The sequence below is a fragment of the Otolemur garnettii genome, unplaced genomic scaffold (genome assembly GCF_000181295.1).
Source record: "Otolemur garnettii isolate 467f Iridium unplaced genomic scaffold, OtoGar3 scaffold00045, whole genome shotgun sequence".
Taxonomy (NCBI): domain Eukaryota; kingdom Metazoa; phylum Chordata; class Mammalia; order Primates; family Galagidae; genus Otolemur; species Otolemur garnettii.
Genome location: NW_003852440.1, coordinates 3532553 through 3551269, shown reverse-complemented (window position 1 = coordinate 3551269; position 18717 = coordinate 3532553).

Here is an 18717-nt window from a genome sequence, read left to right as displayed (position 1 = left end):
TAGAACTGGAACCAGACAAGGTTGTCCTCTGTCACCATTACTATTTAATATTGTGCTGGAAGTTTTAGCCAATACAATTAGACAAGACAAGAAAATAAAGGGTATCCAAATGGGTGCAGATGAGGTTAAACTCTCCCTTTTTGCTGACGATATGATCTTATACCTGGAGAACCCCAAAGAGTCAACCACTAGTCTCTTGGAAGTCATCAAAAAATACAGTAATGTTGCAGGATATAAAATCAATGTCCACAAGTCACTCGCCTTTGTATACGCCAATAATAGCCAAGAGGAGAGATTAAGGACATAACTCCCTTCACCATAGTCTCAAAGAAAATGAAATACTTAGGAATATACCTTACAAAAGAGGTGAAGGACCTCCATAAAGAAAATTATGAAACCCTAAGAAAGGAAATAGCAGAGGACATCAATAAATGGAGGAACATACCATGTTCATGGCTCGGAAGAATCAACATTATTAAAATGTCTATACTTCCCAGAATAATTTACCAATTCAATGCCATCCCTATTAAAATACCAACATCTTACTTTCAAGATTTGGAAAAAATGATTCTGCATTTCGTATGGAATCAGAAAAAAACCCCATATAGCTAAGGCAGTCCTTAGTAACAAAAACAAAGTAACTTTACCAGATTTTAGGCTATACTACAAGGCCATAGTGGTCAAGACAATATGGTACTGACACAAAAATAGAGACACAGATGTTTGGAATCGAATAGAAAACTTGCAAATAAAACCAACAACTTACTGCCACCTAATCTTTGATAAACCAAACAAGAGCATTCACTGGGGGAAAGACTCCCTATTTAATAAATGGTGCTGGGAGAATTGGATAGCTACATGTAAAAGACTGAAACTGGACCCGCACCTTTCTCCACTCACAAAAATTGATTCAAGATGGATAAAGGACTTAAATCTAAGGCATGAAAGATAAAAATCCTCAAAGAAAGAATTAGAAAAACACTGGAAGATATTGGCCTGGGGAAAGACTTTATGAGGAAGACTGCCACGGCAATAGCAACAACAGCAATACTAAACAAATGGGATCTTATGAAACTGAAAAGTTTCTGTATGCAAAGGAGACAATAACCAGAGCAAATAGACAACGTACTCAATGGGAAAGGATATTTGCATATTTTGAATCTGACAAAAGTCTAATAACTGGGATCTATGCAGAACTTCAATTAATCTACAAGAAAAAACCAACAACCCATATATCAATGGGGTAGAGAGATGAACAGAATCTTCTCTAAAGCCAATAGGCGAATGGCTACTAACTATATGAAAAAATGCTCTCCATCTCTAATTATTAGAGAAATGCAAATTAAAACCACCCTGAGATATCATCTAACTCCAGCAAGAATGGCCTATATCACAAAATCTCAAAATTGCAGATGCTGGCATGGATGTGGAGAGAAAGGAACACTCTTGCACCGCTGGTAGGACTGCAAACTAATACAACCTTTTTGGAAGGAAGTATGGAGAAACCTTAAAGAACTCAACCTAGACCTCCCATTTGATCCTGCAATCCCACTATTGGGCATCTATCCAGAAGAAAAAAAACTTTTACTATAAAGACACTTGTACTAGGCTGTTTATCGCAGCCCAATTTACAATCACTAAAATGTGGAAACAGCCTAAATGTCCTTCAACACAGGAGTGGATTGGTAAGCTGTGGTATATGTATACTATGGAGTATTATTCAGCCATCAAAAAAAATGAAGACTTTACAGCATTTGTAATAACCTGGATGGAGGTGGAACACATGTTCTTAGTGAAGCATCACAGGAATGGAGAAGTAAGAATCCTATGTATTCAATTTTGATATGAAGACAATTAATGACAATTAATGACATGGTGGGGCATGGGGGAAGGGGAGATCAGACAGAGAAGGAGTGAGGGGGTATGGGCAAAAAAATATATATATATATAAATAATAATGTTTAATTCTCATACAAACTGGATTTAACTTTGATTAACGTATATTACTTAAATATCAATCTTTAATCCAACATGTCAATATGTTGTTTATCATATTGCATCCTTATTCATCAGCGAAATATGTCTGTAATTTCCCCTTTATAATAATATATTTTTCCTAATTTTACTATCAGGGTATCCAGACTAAGTAGAATTATTTTGAAGTATTTCTATTTCTACTGTTCTATTTCTATAAGACTTGGCATGATCTGTTTTTTTTAGAAATGATTTTTTACTTTTATTTATATATATTAGTTGTCTTTTTTTAGGCTTTGGTAAAAACATAACAAGGAAAAAAAGAAATGTTGTCATTTTTGTTTGTTTGTTTATTTTTTGAGACAGAGTCTCACTATGTCACCTTTGGTAGAGTGCTGAGGCATCACAGCTCACAGCAACCTCAAACTCTTGGGCTTAAGTGATTCTCTTGCCTCAGCCTCCCAAGTATCTGGGACTACAGGTGCCCATTGCAACTCCCGGCTATTTTTTCATTGCAGTTGTGATTGATGTTTAGCTGTGAAGTTTGAATGTGCCAGTCTTGGTGCATGTGGCCAGCGCCATAACCACTGTGCTACGGGCACTGAGCCAAATGCTGTAATTTTTTAAAAAGTGGTATTTCTGTTATTCAACATTTTGGTACATGCATTCACTCTTGCTACAGAACATGAAAAAAGCATTAACAGCATATTTGTGGGCTGAGTATATAGCCACACTGAATACAAGGAGGAATACAGCTGTGAGACATAACGCTGGAACCAGATGAAAGGGTGGATTCCTCTCTCACACATCTGCCTCATCAGAGCATTTAAGGCAGGATGAATGATTGGGCTGTTGTCTTAGGGAATAAGGGACTGAGGACCCAGGGGCTTCACCACATTCCGTACAAAGGAGGGAGGCCCTGACAGTAATCTGATTAAGAACAGGGCTAAGGGACTTCCTGAAGCTGTTTCCAAAGTGAGCTTGCAGTTTATTTGATTGTTTTTTCCTTAAACTGTAAAAAGTATTGGCCATAGATTGAGAGAAGTTATCATGGGGGGTATCCTTGAAGTCCCTCTCTGGACCTTCTACTAGACATTTCCCTGTTTCTCCTACCGTCCCCACACTTCTCTTGGAAATAACCTGCTTGCCACCCCACATCAGCCCCTGGATCCTATTATTCTTTATTGCCCAGCCCCCCTCTGCTTCCTTCCCTTCAGTGAGCCTCCCTTCTCTGCTATCATCACCTCCACCTCCAAGTCCTGGTGGAGATGAGCCAAGTTGTCTCAGTTTCCCGAGAGGAGTCTTTGTCATTCATTCATCAGAGCAGCTTGTGGCTCTTCATTAATGCCATTTAATGAGTACAGTTTATTTTAGAGAGGTTTTACTGACTGACCCCTGTGATAATAAAAGTGACTCAGATTTGTTGATTCACTTCAATTAATCTATTGAAAGGCCTTTCCATGAATCTCCTCATTTAATGCTCACAATACCTAAAGACTAGTTTTGCCTACTCTCAAACTTTGTTATAAAGGAATAACACAGTATATTCTTTTAAGCAGCTTCTTTCATTCAGCATTTCATTTATGAGATTTATCTAAATCATTGGGAGTAACTATAGTTCATTCTTTTCATTACTGTGTAGAATTCCATTGAGTAAATGAGACAGGATTTCCTAGCTTTGGTTTATACAGAGACTGCTAATCAATAGCCTAACATAGTAAAATAGGTTTTTTCTATGTAATTCCAAGATGACTTATGCTTGATTACTGAAGTTCTTTAGGGATATTTTAATTATTATTTTAATTAAGGTTAAGCGAAAGGAAAGGAAAAAGAGAACATTGAGGGTTAAAAATACTTGTTTGTGACTGAGAATTGGTTGGGGACTTCTGAAGCTGTGCTCTGGATTTCCTGAAGTTTTGAGATGAAGCCTAGAGTTTAAGACAACTTCACAAAAGGGGGAAACAAGCCATAATTTTAGGGGATAAGAACAAAAGAAGGAGTTAAACTTCTAGGAGTTTCATTTTCTTCTAGGAGTTCTCATTTTCTAGAAGTTAAACTTCCAAGTCTTCAGTCCCAAATGTTTTCTGGATCTTATAGATCATATGTGCAGGGTGTATGAGCTATAAGATTCCCTCTGAATATGTCTGTTTAACCCAAAATTTATCTAGATTTAGATAAACTGACACTTGAAGACTAGAAATTTGAATGGTCAGCTTTTCACAATTTACCCCCTTTTATTTTATTTTATGATTTTTTTTTTTTTTTTAGAGACAGAGTCTCACTTTGTCACCCTTGGTAGAGTACCATGGATTCACAGCTCACAGCAACCTCCAGCTCTTGGGCTTAGGCAATTCTCTTGCCTCACCTTCCCGAGTAGCTGGGACTATAGGTGCTCCCCAGAATGCTTGGCTATTTTTTTGTTGCAGTTTTTCCGGGGCTGGGTTCGAACCTGCCAACCTCGGTATATGGGGCCAGCCAGCGCCCTACCTACTGAGCCACAGGTGCTGCCCTACCCCTTTTTAAGTCCATAATTTTTAAGAGAAGAGAAAAAAAAACAGTAATTTTTTCAGAATAGAATAACATGTTCTCATTAAAATTTCAAGCAAAAATGTATAGTTCTCCTTATTCTTGCAGAACTTCCCCTTACTCAAATTAAATAAATATTTATTGACTATTCACTGTGTGCAACTTCCAGAAATAGGTGCCAGAAGGAATATATAAATCAGTGATTGACATTACCTTCTACTGAGTCACTTGAAATTTGAAAGAACAGATAAGTCAAAAATCACATAATTGTAAATAAAGCTGCAGAGAATGAGGACTATGAGAAAGGTACACACACAAATGAGGAAGGAACCAAAAGAAAAGACTAATCAAGTTCAGAACAGAGGAAACACTTGGTGGAGAAGTTGGCAATGGCATTGGCCTTGAAGAATATGTAAATTTTGATAGTAGAGAGAAGATGGGTAACTATGTACACCAAATGAAGAAAACAGTATGAGCAAAGGTATAGAGAATGGACATATTAGGAGAACTATGCATAATAAAACAAATCATAATGCACCAATAGGCTCACAAAAGAGAGATATGTTGACCACACCCTGTGGTCTCAGTATGCTGAACACCACCATTTCTCTGAAAATTTATTGTATAATACTTACGTATTAGTTTTCTAGGGATGGCATAACAAAGTACTACAAACTGGGTGGTTCAAATGACAGAATTTTTTCCCTCATAATTCTGGAGGTCCAAGATCAAGGCTGGAGGTCCAAGTTCAAAGTGTTGGCAATTTGGTTTCCCCTGGGGTCTCTCTCCTTGGCTTGCAGATGGCTGTCTTTTTTCTCCCTGAGTTTTTACAACACATTTCCTGTGTCTGTGTATTTCCCTTCTAAGGGCACTAATCCTACCTTCATTACTTCAATTAACTTTAATTACCGTTTTCAAGGCACTATCTCCTAATGCAATCACATTCTAAGGTACTAGAATTTAGGGCTTCCACATATGATTTTGAGGGGGACACATTTCAGTCCATAGCACTTACTAACCTTGTGCCTATCATCGGGGAAGTAATGTGATCTGGTTTATACCCCTACTCCATGTACATAAATATTTCTTGACCCACTTTTTGTTGATTTAGAGGTATAGTGCAGACTCCATAGGTTAAAGTCAGATGATAGAGAGCTTTAGATGCTGAGGAAAGGGGTTTAAGTATTTTACAGTAAAGAATGGGGGTGGGCTTATATGATGAGAAGTATTTTGCAAGAGAATTACTCTGTCAGCAATGTAAAGGATTTGTGGTGGGGTATTGATTGCTCATCCCTGCAATCTTAGAACTCTGGGAGCTTGAGGCTGGAGGATCCCATGAGCTCAGGAGTTTGAGACCAGCCTGTGCAAGAATGAGACCACAACTCTACAAAAAAAAAAAAAAAAGGGAAATTAGCCAGGTGTTCCGGTGAGTGCCTATAGTCCCTGCTACTCAGGAAGCTGAGTCAGGAAGATCACTTGGGCCTAGAATTCTGAGGTTGCTATAAGCTCAGCTGATGCTTGGGCATAAGAGGGAGACTCTGTCTCAAAAAAAAAGAGAAGAGGACAAGAATAGAGAAGAGGAGAGGAGAGGAGATGAAGAAAAAAGAAAAGAAAGGAAAGAAAAAAAAGGAAATGTAGAGGATTTGTTGGAGGTTAGAGGAAAAGGAGGCCAGTTAGGAGTCTACCAAAGTAGCCCAGGCCAGGGATACTGAAGATTTGAATTCTAGTGGTGGCTTTGGTGAAGGAGGTGAAGAAGACCTATTTCAAAGCTTGAATGTGATAATTAGTTAGGAGTGGAGGCAAATGAAAGAAATCAATTTTTAAAGAAATTGATGTTTGGGTTTTTAAAATTTAATTAATTATCTTCAGTTGACAAATAGTAATTGCATATATTTATAGTATACACTGATGTTTTGATTGATGTATACATTGTAGAAATATTAAATCAAGGCATTCAACATATTTACACTGATTTATCATTTGTTTTGTAGTGAGAACATTAAAAATCTATTCTTTTAGCAAGTTTGAAATAACTGTGTTCACCAGGCAGTGCAACAGATCACTGAAACTTAATCCTCCAGTCTAACTGAAACTTAGCACCTTTTGATCAACATCTCACCTCTCCCCGGCCTTCCTTCTCTCCTCTCTGGCAACCATCTTTCTATTTTTTGTTTCTATGAGATTGATTTTTTTAGATTCCACGTATGAGTGAGATCATGAGATCATGCAGTGTTCGTATGTGACTATCCGCACCTGGCTTAGATCACTTTGCATGACTAAGGTTTTTGAGCTTAGTGGCTTTAGAGAATGGGTGATGTGTCTATTCAGAGAGTCAAGAGATAGTGCTCAGAATGATTTTCAAAGTGAAAAATAGAAGGACAAATGAGTTTGTTTAGTTCATTTTGAAACAGAAAGTTGGAAATGTGGATCTGTTCTCTAAGAAAGGTCCATCAGAGGAAGTTGCACAGTGGCCAAAGCATCGTTTTATTCACTCTTGTATCCCCAGCTCCTCATCCAATATCTGGTACAGATATGATGTTTGCTAAATATCTATTGAATGAATGAAATAGGGATTGAGGCGCTATCAGCATTGCAAGTACTGCAGCGAGACAGATGGTTGTGGAAATCGAGGGATGAAAGAGAAGTGAGAAGGAAAGTGAATAAGGACAATGAGTCCCTACTTGACTTCGAATTGTCTTGCTGTAAATTATGTGAAACACAACGGATAGTTCTCAAAATCTAAGAGAGAAAAATCAATCTCAGAACCTATCAAAAAATGTGGAAATTTGGGCAGGGGGGTCCTATGTGGAGAGACATTAATAATGTGTTGTCAAATAGCAACACCTAGTGACCAGTTCCAAACACAACATGGGGATTTCCAATGAGTTTAGGGTTTTCACAACACTCAGATAAGCAGGGAAGGAACGTTACAGAAATTGACCAGTTCTTCCGGTTGTAGCAACAATGACTAACATTCATAAGGCACTTAGTAATTTACAAAATGCTCTTCTATGCCTTATCTCATTCAATAACTGAGATGGATGTTATTGTTGAATAAAATGCAGGCTGATTGTAGAGACGAGGCTTGGGCGCTGGGCTGCTTGGCATGATTGAATACAGCACAGTGGTGGGCAGGCAAAGATGGAGGTTTGATTTCTGAATAGGTTTTACCCCAGTGATTGGCCAGAGGTCCTCCATCTCTTCCCTTTGTTTCAGAAGTGGTGGCTCATAAGTGGGAAGCCAGAGAAAAGGGAGGAACAAACAGCTCGGAGGAGAACCAAGCAGCTACACACACACTCACTTCCCCCCCTTCTTTCCTCAGGTGGAAACTAAATCCAGCTTAATGTACTTGAATTCCCCTCAGCAACCTTTTAAAAGCTGTTCTACTCCCAAGTCTTGAACCCTGACCTCCACAGGCGGACTGCTCTGGGGTGTGAAGATCAGTGCCAACATTTCCCCACTGCATCACCGTGTACAGACTGCTTAGTCTCTGAATCTCAATTTCACCAGCTATTAAACGGGAATCATAACAGAACATGCCTCCTAGGTTTGTTGTGAGGTTTAAATGAATTAATATATCTCAAGCATTTAAAAATGCTTAAGTATTTTTCTATCACTATATTGTAATTATTTACATTTTGTCTAGTTTCCTTGAGTATAGAATCTTACTCATCTCTGAAACTCTAGTACTTCTGTATGCCACATACTAGGTCCAGGTAAGCAGTTAGCTTCAGAGGTTTCAGAGGATTAGCAGGAGGTCCAGTTTTCTGGAACGTAATGCTATTAACAGTCATATCAGGGGACCTGGTCAGGATGTCCAGTCTAGAGCTCTGAGCAGTCACCAACTTGTGGGTGGGACAGCCTTAGGCAGGCTAAAAAGTCAGATACAGCAACAGAAATTGAAAGGGATTCACTTACTGGAATTAAAGATAAAGCGTGGAATAGAATTTAGGATTCAGGAATAAGGTAGAAACTTTGATGTCGAAATGGAGCAAACCCAAGCCTGGACTCTCACTGCTTCTTTCCTGGACAGAGCCAATAGTCTCCCAAGCCCCTCTTTTTTCTAATCATTCTCACATTGCCACCAGAGTTAGCCTTCTAAAACTCTGACTATGCCACTTCCTTGCTCATAAATGTCCAGTGGCCCATAGTACCAGCCATTTTCTTATCTTCAGACCCACCCTGCTATACTCTAGGTTGGTGCTACTGGGACTGGAGCCTAGTAAACTACTTTTCTATTTGCCAGCAGGCTCCACGTTAGACTCCACCGAGAGGGTGCTAGAGGCAGAAAAGGATTTCTTTCTGCTTCCCGTCTGTCAGCATCATCCGAGCAGCCCTTCTTCGCCAGGCTGTGGAAGTTCCTTTACTTCCAGTATCAGTATTTGGTTCAACTTTGGAGTTTTTGTAACAGCTGTAGAACCAGCCTCATTGTATTCTCCTCAGAGACACCAGCACTAGCTGGTCGATCTCTCCAGTCCCAGAGGTCCAGATCCCAGCCCCACCGGGCCCTTCCTCTGAGCAACCAACACTCTGAAGTTTGAGTTTTAGTTCTGAAGGGATCTTCTTCTTCAGAAGAAGAACTTCTAAGTGTTTTTGTTTTGCTTAAATATTGGTAAACACATAAGGCAAAATTTACCATTTTAACCAATTTTATGTGTATGTGCAGTTCAATAGTGTTAAGTATATTCACACTGTTACACAACCACTATCCAGAACTCTTCTCATCTTGCAAAGCCGAAACTCCATACCTCTTAACAATACCTCCTCACTTCCCCTTCCCCTCAGCCCATTCGAGAATGCCTTTCTATGTCTGTTTCTATGATTTTGACTACCTTGAGTGCCTTATATAAATAAAACCAGACAGTATTTGTCCATTTGTGCCTGGCTTATTTAACATGCCATGTCCTCAAGTTTCATCTTTGCTCCAAGTATCAGCATTTCCTTTCTGAAGTGCAGGTGACATGTATTTCATTGTCTGTATGGACCACATCTTGTCCATCCATTCACTGGCTGATGGACATTCAGGTTATTTCTTCGTTTGGGCTATTGGGAATCAGGTTGCTGTGAACATGAGTGTACCAATGTCTCCGAGTCCCTGCCTTCAGTTCTTTTGGATAAATACCTAGAAGTGGAATTGCTATATTCTAAGTAATCCTATTATTCATTTGCTGAGAAACTACTGTGCTGCTCCAAACTTCCAAGTTTTAATAACTCCATATTCTTCTTGTTTCCAGCCCTAGGGAACAAAGCTGCTTCCTGAAGCATCTCCCTTTGTGACACTTTCATTACTTTTAGCTCTTCAATACCTAGTCAATAATTCTTTGTATTAAGTTATTGCTTCTAAAATAGCAGCTGTGGTTTATTTTTATTGGAGATTAATTTTTGCAAGAGGTAAGCTTTACAACTTAATCTTTAGTTACAAGATATTCAGACAGGACTGAGACTGGATTTGAGGCATAATTAACAGTATGCTGGCTGGATTCTGACAGCCATGCCCTTCTTTACATGGCAAATCAGGGACGATCTCCTCAGCTCCTCATCCAGGACTTCTCGTGACTGGTCCCTTCTCACTCGGCTCCTCCTCAGCTCCTCATCCAGGACTTCCTGTGACTGGTCTTTTCTCACTCAGCTCCTCCTCAGCTCATCATCCAGGACTTCTCATGCCCTGGTCCCTTCTTACTCAGCTCCTTATCCAGGACTTCTCATGACTGGTCCCTTCTCACTGGCTCCTCCTCAGCTCCTCATCCAGGACTTCTCCTGACTGGTCCGTTCTCACTTGGCTCCTCCTCAGCTCCTCATCCAGGACTTCTCATGACTGGTCCCTTCTCACTGGCTCCTCCTCAGCTCCTCATCCAGGACCTCGTGACTGGTCCCTTCTCACTCCGCTCCTCCTCAGCTACTCATCCAGGACTTCTCCTGACTGGTCCCTTCTCACTCGGCTCCTCCTCAGCTTATCATCCAGGACTTCCTGTGACTAGTCCCTTCTCACTCAGCTCCTCTTCAGCTCATCATCCAGGACTTCCTGTGACTGGTCCCTTCTCACTCGGCTCCTCCTCAGCTCCTCATCCAGGACTTCTCATGACTGGTCCCTTCTCACTCGGCTCCTCCTCAGCTCCTCAGCCAGGACTTCTCATGCCCTGGTCCCTTCTCACTGGCTCCTCCTCAGCTCCTCATCCAGGACTTCTCCTGACTGGTCCCTTCTCACTCGGCTCCTCCTCAGCTCCTCAGCCAGGACTTCCTGTGACTGGTCCCTTCTCACTCTGCTCCTCCTCAGCTCCTCATCCAGGACTTCTCATGCCCTGGTCCCTTCTCACTCAGCTCCTCCTCAGCTCATCATCCAGGACTTCTCCTGACTGGTCCCTTCTCACTGGCTCCTCCTCAGCTCCTCATCCAGGACTTCTTGTGACTGGTCCCTTCTCACTCAGCTCCTCCTCAGCTCCTCAGCCAGGACTTCTCATGCCCTGGTCCCTTCTCACTCGGCTCCTCCTCAGCTCATCATCCAGGACTTCTCCTGACTGGTCCCTTCTCACTGGCTCCTCCTCAGCTCCTCATCCAGGACTTCCTGTGACTGGTCCCTTCTCACTCAGCTCCTCCTCAGCTCCTCATCCAGGACTTCTTTTGACTAGTCCCTTCTCACTCGGCTCCAAACACTTTTCCAGCCATGTCCTTCAAGCACCCTACCCTCATCTCAAATGCAACTTCTTTCCATTCCCCCCAGAGTTGTCAGCTACCTCACGCTATTTCCTCCCCATAAATGCAGAACAGACAGCTGAGGACATTTGTTTGGTGCTCACACTGTGGTAGGTGCTCTTGGGTACATAATTTCAATTTCAATTTTAACTCACAATAACCTTACTGTATCTTAGTCTATTTGGTCTACCACAACAAAATACCATGGCCGAGTGTGTTCTAAACAACAGAACTTCATTTCCCACAGTTCTGGAGACTCGCTCGGAGTTTAATCAACATGCAGCAGATTGGGTGTCTTGTGAGGGCCCGCTTCTCACAGAGGCGCCCTCTTGCCATGTCCTCACAAGGTGAAAGGGGGGGAGGCATCCGATTCCTTATATCTTATATTCCAGTAAGGTCTCTGCCCCCATGACCTAATCACCTCCCAAAGCTCCACCTCCTAACACTATCACCTTGGGGGTTGGGATTTCAACACACAAATTCGGCAGGATCATAAACATTTAGTCCATAGCACCTCCATCACCACTTTCCTAATTTTACTCATAAGGAAATTAAAACTTACAGACTTTAAGCAATTTGCCTAAGTTCACACAGCTAATTGGTAAGAAAGTCCAGATTCCTATAGCCTTAAGGTCTTTTCCAGGGATACCTACCTGTCAAAATCCCAGCCATGCTTCAATGCCCAGGGTAGACTTTACCTGCTCCATTAAGCCTTGGCCAGTCTTTAAATGTATAATGAATTTTTTTTTTTTTTTTTTTTTTTTTTTGTCTGTTCACTAACAGCACTGTGACTGAGCCTCTGTTAGAGTCTAACATCATCTTACTTACATGGACGTTTCTGTTCACTCTCTATCTCCTTGGGGGCAGGTATTATGTACCTTTGTACCCACACCACCAGCACTGAGTGTAGTGCTTTGTATATTATGGTACCCAAGAAATGCCAATGGGCTGGAACATTTGAGGATTATTTAGGGACCTTTGCACCACCAAGACTGACTTCTTTGGAAAATGACTAGTTGGTTCCCCTGAGGCCCAGTGTTTGATTCCTAGGGTTGTGTAGACGTTCAGCTGAGTATAATCAGATACTCCTTCATTCGGTGCTATAAACAAATGCTGCTCACAAAGCTCACTGGAAGATCTCACGTCAGGAATAATCTCCCTCTGCTGCCAGCCATAGCTCCGAGTTTGGCTGCCTTAAAGTAGGAGGTGTAAGGCAAATAGAGTCTAATTCATTTGTTTTGTGTGGTTTCTATGTTTGCTGGGATTTGCTTAGGTTTGCTTGGCAAGCCAAAATGGGAAATGTTTCTACATGTTCTGAGATGCTGAGATATACTATAATGATCCTTGCTTACTTCTTTATTTGTAGCTATGAAACACTTTGAAGAGATGTGAGTCTGGGTGCAGTGGCTCACATCTATAATCCTAGCACTTTGGGACACTAGAATGGGAGGATTGCTTGAGCCCAGCAGTTTGACACCAGCCTGAACAGGAGTGAGACCCCATCTCTCCAACAAATAAAAATAACCAGGCATGGTGGTGCATGCCTACAGTCCCAGGTGCTCAGGAGGATGAGGCAGGAGGATCACTTAAGTGCAGGAATTTGAGAGTGCAGTGAGCTATGATGATCCCACTGCACTCTATCCTGGGCAACAGAGTAAGATCCTGTCTCAAAACAATAACTATGAAAATGTGTTTAGATATTGTTTCAGGGGCATCCAGAACAAGGCAATAATTAAAATCAAATCATCATGCGTTAGCCTGGAAATTATTACCCTTTGTGCATTCACCTGAGAATCCCTTATATCAGCAATCCCCAACACTTTTGGCACCAGGCACTAGTTTCATGGAAGACAATTTTTCCATGGACCAGGATGGGGTGTCAATTAGATTCTCATAAGAAGTGTCCAAACTAGATCCCTTGCATGTAGTAAGGTTCCTGATCCTATGAAAATTTAATGTCACCCTGATGGGACAGGAGGGACCTCAGATGGTGATGAGGGCAATGGGGAGTGGCTGTAAATACAGATGAAACTTTACTCCTCACCCAACACTTACCTCCTGCTGTGTAGCCTGGTTCCTGACAGACCATGGACCTGTACCAGTCCACGGTTCAGGAGTTGGATACCACAACCTTATGTGCATAAACTAGAATATGACATGACACTGTCTGATTTAAAAACCCTTCAACCCTCCTCATCAATTCTAACTCTTTCCCATAGGCCATAACCCCTGTATAATGTGGCCCCCAGATGCACGCCCCAAATCGTTAGGCACTACTCTGCTTATTTTTTATATATGCATGTATATCCCAGTTTGCCCAAGACAATTTTTGTTCCCATCCATTGTGCAAGCATGATTGTTAATAACGCATATTTTCACAATCATGAGTGTCCTGCTTTGGACAATCTGGTCACCCTACTTACTGCTCCTTAGCTCCACCCACCCTTGTCTTCTTTTACATTCTTTCTTTTGTCACTTTAGGGCTGTCTCAGTCCATTTAATGTTGCTGTAAAGGAATACCCGAGGCTGGGTGATTTATAAAGAAAAGAGGTTTATTTGGCTCACGGTTCTGCAGGCTGTACAAGAAGCATGGTTCCAGCATTTGCTCTGGTGCGGGCCTCAGGCTGCTTCCACTCACGGCAGACGGGGAAGGAGAGCCAATATGTGTCCAGGTCATGGCAAGAGAGAAAACGAGAGGTAAATGAGAGGGAGGTGCCAGACTCTTTTTAACAACCAGTTCTTGAGAGTACTAATAGAGCAGGAACTCACTCATCACCCTGGCACAAGGACAGGACCAAGTCCTTCATGAGGGGTCTGTCGCCATGACCCAAACACTTCCCATTGAGCCCATCTCCAACATTAGGAATCAAATTCCAACACAAAGTTTGGAGCAAATATCCAAACCATAGTAAGGACCTTTGCAATGCTGTTCCCTCTGCTGAGAAAGATTTCCCCCTTCTCTCTTTTATATGTGATAATCACAGTGTTATCAACTTCCTTACAGTGAGACAGCCCTGCTCAAAATCCTGCAAAGGCTTCTCTTTATCTCTGGAAAAAGCACCAGCACAGTAGGTGGGCATTTGGCCGGACCGGCTGTTTTACTGTGCTCTTTTCATCCCACCTTCTTCAAGTTCTAGTAAATTCTTACCCTTGTGACATTCCTCCTTTCTTACTATGGCTAGATAGCTGTGTACCTTTCTACAGAATGTGAAATGTGCCCTCTACAAGGGCATCCAGCCAAGGGGCAAATGGAGGCTGAAGGGCACCTGACCTCCACAAACCAGGCCACTCACCCACAGTGGCATTTTTCCAAGAAGCTGCCTTTTGTCATTCACACAAAGCCACAGAAGGGTCTGGCGGAGGGACCCTTAATGTGACCACTGCATCCGACCAGTGTTAACCCTTAATCGCCAGTGGTTCCTAAAGTCAGTTTCTGGTCCACACACATCAGAATCCCCTTGGTCAACTTACATCAAGAGATCCCTGGACCTTCCTGTTTAAAACCTCTGAAGGAAGGCCGAGCACAGTGGCTCACACCTATAATCCAAGCATTCCGAGAGGCCAAGGCAGGAGGACCCTTGAGCTCAGGAGTTTGAGGTTGCTGTTGTTGTGAGCTATGATGCCATCATATACTACCCAGGGCTACAGTGTGAGACTCTGTCTAAAAAAAAAAAAAAAAACAAAAAACACTTCTGAGGGAGCTCAGGAATATGAGTAAGACCAGGAATTTGTGCTCTGAGCAGCATCCTTTGGGTACACAATCAGATCTAGGGATGCAACTGTGTCAATCATGTCTTTCTCAGGTTTTTGGACATATCAGACTTGCCTTCCTATCCCGAGCACGGCTCCTGGAGGGTGAATATTTCATCGTATAGTCTTATTAGCACCTGATAGAAACAGGGTATCAAGGAATACATGAACTGCAGGGGCCTAATTCCTCAACAAGGAGACTGAACACATAGCCATCCATTTAATAAATACCATTTGAGCACATACTATGGGCTGACAACGTGCCAAGGACTGAGGACCCCTAACTCTGCCCACATGGTCCCTAGAGTCTGGGGGCCTCAGGCAAATAAATGTGCAATTACAACAGAGTGTGGCAGCAGAGAAAAGAGAGAAGTGATGAGCTGACAGAGCTAAAAAAAACAGGCACTTCCTCAGACTTGGGAGGCCAGGGTGCTCAGAGGAGGTGTTCTGGGGGAACCTGGGAGGGAAAGGATAAAACTCATCACGTGGCAGAAGAAACATGAGCAACAGTCTAGAGGCCATTTGTCTGGAGAGGCTGGAGAGTAGGTTGCAAAGAGAAGGTGAAGGTGGAGAGATAAACAGAAGCCTTTTCAGGAAAGGTCTCATATGCCAAGGTAGGAGGTGGGCTTGGCCTTGACATTAGATGAAAATGCCCCTCCAGAAAAGCAGACCTTTAATGTAGAGGCCAGTTGAGAAAGACAGTCCTACAGTTTGAAGGTCCCTGGCTCATCTCCCTAGGGTTTAAGAACACTGCTCTCTCGGGAGGACTTCTACACTGGCGATTGCTGCTCTCCACTGTACCAGTCATGCCCCTTCCATCCATCAATCCTGGTGGGAGGGTAGGGGGTAGAATATTAGTGTATGGTCCTGGTTATGGAACGTTGTCCCTTGCATGGAGTAAGGAAGATATATTGCAGATATAAATGAACTGTTCAGTCTGGGAATTGGAAGTGCTAAAGAATGTAGTCTTGGCACACAATCAAGAATACAGAAAAGCAAGTGCTGAAACAATTGGGAAAATTTAGATTAGGCTCTGCATTAGCAGATATTACTGACTCAATGCGAAATATTATGGTTATGTAGGAGAGTATCCTTATTCTTAGGATATAGTTGCTGAAGTATTTAGGACTAAATTATCGTGATATCCGCAAGTATATATACACACACACACATGCACACGCATGCGTGCATACACATACTATGTATAAATTAAGTGTGTGTTTATACAAAAGTAAATGTGGCAAAGTGTTCACAATTGGTGAACCAAGATACATGAGAGCTTTGTAGATGTTTGCTGAGCTATTCTTCAAGCTTTTCTGTAGGTCTGATATTTTTCAAAATAATAAGTTGGGGGAAGAAGAGTAAAAAAGACTGTCAGATATCTGGAACAATCCAGTTCTCAGGCTTCAGTTTTCTCATCCATTTCTCTGAGGTGATTGCAGTACAAGACCTTCAACCCATTTTAATGACAGCAGGCTCACTCACTTCAGCATTTTGGAGCATCCAGAGGATATAAGATCTTGAAATTCTGTTTGAAGTTGTAAAAATGCCATTCCTTTTCTTCTTCAAAATCAAAATAAACCTGCTACAAGGCTGAGAAATTGTTCTGCACATTCTTCAAGATTCTGTTACTTTCCTGTGTTGGAAAATGATTTATACAAACAACCTGGTCAGCATTATATTTGAAAATACCACACACAAAACACAAAGAATGTCTAATTCTTTCCATTTACCTTTGTCGGGATTTGGGTTTGAAACTACCAACTGAATTCTCATTTCTGACACTCATAATGTTTGCTGCCTTCAATAATTCATAACACAACTCTCTAATCTGTTCCCACTATCTTCTTCACTCTAGAGATTTATAAAATGTGTTTTCAGATGATTGCATGTGGGTTTAAGAAATACATCCAGGGTGTCTTTTGAGAAAAGAGGAGGGAAATGATTTATAACCAGTGAATGTAATAAATGACATACAGGCATAATTAGAGAAGGAAAACTGTATGTTTGAACAAACAATTTACTCTGAGATTCAACAACGGGCATGCGATGTATATGTTACTCTTCAGGAAAATCCAGTCTGATTTCGTGTCTTCCCATAGACTTGTCTCCTACGATTTATTTGTTCTGTGAGCATGTTTGGCAATATTCCTAAAGAAATAAAGCATGACCTCTTCTTTTAACGAGATTTTATGACACACAGCTTACTCTTGATTATGTATATTGGATAGAAACCATTGTATGTGTCCATGCAAGGAAATAGATCAATGCTCTTCAAACTTTTTAACCTTGACCCACAGAAAAAAATACATTTCCAAAGAAACCCAGTATATACACACATCTATAAAACTGAAACAAAAACTTCATGAAACCATCTATTTTAGTACTTGCTTTCTGATATTTTCTTTTTTACTCCACTTTATTTTTTTTAATTGATGTTTGAGACTCATTTAATCAATTTTAAAACATATTGGGTCCTGACCCTGGAGCTGAGAAATCTCCATTTCAGGAAATATAATAGAAGACTATAAGTGCTTTTTAGAAGCACTTCTCTGATAGTAAAAGAAAACACGGAAATAGAAAGGAATAGAACAATTGTTTTGTTCCAGTCGTTTTGTCCCTTGGGTTTGGACAAAGGGCTGATGTCTGACGATTCAACAGAGAAAATACCTACCACTGTGCACTCTGCCTGGCACACAGTAGGCGCGTAACAAATGCCAGTTTAGCAGTCAGGGTCTGCAGCAACAGCTTTTCCGACTTGATGTTCACGGCACACATCCCAAGAGTCTGCCTCCCCCTCTGCCTTGCTTCTTGGCCCCTCATTTGTATGGACAGTCAGGCACCACCGCAGGCAGAAGTTTGGGGCTGGTGCTATTTTGCTTCTCTTCACACAATCAAGAACGGAGATTTAAAATATGAAAAGTATCGGTTGGTTTATCAGCCAGTAGACGTCTTCCTTTGCTTTTCAAGAGGAATAAGGAATTATTATCCCCTAATCCAACTGAATTCTGCATTGGTGCATTGGAAATTAGCTTCTAGCCAGTATTACTCAAATACACTGCCTTACCGCCCTTCCTTCTAGATGCCAATGGGGAATTGCTGCCCAAGATCAGCCTTCACTGGATGTGGCATTTGGGCACTTAAACCTCCTAGTTTTGATATCCTGGAAAGACAATTATGAGACCCCGAACCAGTCAAAATAGTAACAAAGACTCATGCCAATCCTTGCCCTGCCATGGTGTCAGTCTAGCTCACAGCAACCTTGAACTCTTGGGTTCAAGTGATCTCATCCTCCTGCTTCAGCCTCCTGAGCAACTGGGACTGCAGGCTCCTGCCACAATGTTCTGTTCATTTTTCCTGTTTTTGGTAGAGACAGGGTCTCACTCTTGCTCAGGCTGGTCTCAAACTCCTGAGCTCAAGGAATCCTCCCACCTTGGCCTCCCAGAGTGCTAGGAGTACAGGTGTGAGCCCCTGGGCCCAGCTTTTTTTCTTAATGCGGGCATTTGTCAATCTCTATAAACGTTCCTCTTCGCATTGCTTTTTCTGCATCCCATAAGTTTCGGCACACATATCTTGTGTTCCATTTTTATTTATCTAAAAATACTTTTTTTTGGGAGGCGGAGCAAGATGGCGGAGGAGACACATCCCTGAGTCAACTCTCCCGGTGTTTTCAGGTGAGAGTGGACTTATTGAATCTCTTCCGCGTGTAGTCCTTGGGCAGATAAGCAGCGCAGGGTGAGCAGCAAAGAGGTGAATTGCTGGATTGGAAGTATACCC